We start from the raw sequence: 1519 nt of genomic DNA, 5'->3' as shown, positions 1-1519 counted from the left end.
TTCTTTCTTTTCAAGGATCTATTAATGTCCAGCTTGCTAAAATGTCTTCCTCTTAGAGAGCAAAAACAAATGAAATTGCCTTTCTGCAGCAATACAGATAGGCCCAGTGAAGAACCTTAGGAATCCTTATAACATTTCTAAGTAATAGTATAATTCCTTGCCCTGTAAGTTATGTGGTCCTTGAAGATGTCGGGAGGGTATCACCGATGGATTCAGGCGATGGCACTTGTTGTTAAAAGTCACATCTGTATTAATAGATTCAGGATTCATTGAACTCTCTCGGATTGGTGTTGCACTTGCTGCATTTCTGACAACCTTCATTTCCTACTTAGCAAATCGAAACCCAGTAGCCAGAGCCCCGGGAAGTTGTTAAAGCAATTAAAGGCTTCTGTCCCTCAGCACATTGCTTGGTTACCATGGCATCCCTTGCCTCCAAGCCTTTACTGATGATGTCAGTATGCATAACGGAGGTTATTCACAGCATCTACGTGAAGATGATTCACTCTTCCTGAAAAATCATAAGCCCTTTTTCAAAAGCTCTTCTACCTAGCGCTGGGTGAGACATGTAGGTGGGCAAGGTAAGTGCTTTATTCATATCAAACAATGTTAAAGGAAGAGTGTTGCATATGAATGAAATTGCTCTTCCCTTCCTTCAGAAGCCTTATGTGAGTAAATACCACCTTCAGCTCTGATTAAATAAGCAGTAATGTAAGTATAAGGCAACTTTGTCAGATGCTGGGTGATATGCTGGAAAGCAGGTCTTGAAATCCACTGTGGCTCATTATTTTGGTGAAAATGCAGGAAGAGCCTTCATGTGAACAGTTTTCATTTTAAGACAGTAGGTGTCGTCTTGAGTATCATAATTGCTAATCAAAGGTTTCAGTACATATGAAAATAAAGAAAGTTCCTTTTAATGTAGTGTAGCTTCAGTTTTAAATAAAAGCAAGTTATTTTAATGTCTGCATTGAACTCTGCTGTTTAAAGATGTGTAGAGCTCCTTGTGGGGCAGAAGAGGACTGGTGCAACACACAGCTAAGAGAATGAGTTTCAAGTCAATGACTCAGTACTCTGCTCTGTTTCTATCCTCTTCAATTGGCCTGTTTTCAGCGACAGTTAGAAGGCTTACTGAAAATTCTTTGACGTACTTCAAGAACTTTGGAATGACATCAAACATATAATAATGATTTACTGACAAGGCTGCCAAAGTTGTAAACAGTCACTTCAAAGTTCTCTGTAGTGAGTGAAATTTCTGCAATTTCATTGCTTTGTAATTTTTGTGAACTTATTTTCCAGTTTGATAAGTTGTTGTCATATGTCATAAGCATTGGCAAGAGCTGAAATACTTTTCATTTAGTGAGCAGCTGTTTTTTAAAGCAATTTATTCTAAAATAATGATTAGTAATCAGAAGATATCAGTTGGGCTACAGTTGGATTCCCCAGCCTGATGCCCCAGAGATGATGATGATGATGATGATGATGATGATGATGATGATGATGATGATGATGATGATGATAAATT

At 38.1% G+C, this 1519-nt stretch overlaps 1 protein-coding gene across 5 annotated transcripts in view; it reads left to right on the top strand.

Annotated features, from left to right (window-relative positions):
- The first annotated feature begins 486 nt into the window (after nucleotides 1–486).
- Nucleotides 487–1519, top strand: part of PAM (peptidylglycine alpha-amidating monooxygenase) — a 166169-nt gene continuing 165136 nt past the window's right edge. For 2 of the 5 annotated variants that reach the window (XM_042455217.1, XM_042455215.1), the window contains exon 1: nucleotides 488–578. The gene's annotated coding sequence lies outside the window, so the exon portion shown is untranslated. Of the gene's footprint in view, nucleotides 579–1519 lie in introns of all 5 variants that reach the window. The other 3 variants (XM_042455216.1, XM_042455218.1, XM_042455219.1) reach the window with 3 other exon arrangements.

Source organism: Sceloporus undulatus, chromosome 2 (genome assembly GCF_019175285.1).
Source record: "Sceloporus undulatus isolate JIND9_A2432 ecotype Alabama chromosome 2, SceUnd_v1.1, whole genome shotgun sequence".
Classification (NCBI taxonomy): Eukaryota; Metazoa; Chordata; class Lepidosauria; order Squamata; family Phrynosomatidae; genus Sceloporus; species Sceloporus undulatus.
The sequence above is the reverse complement of the archived record's forward strand: the minus strand, read 5'-3'. Positions and strand labels throughout refer to the sequence as shown.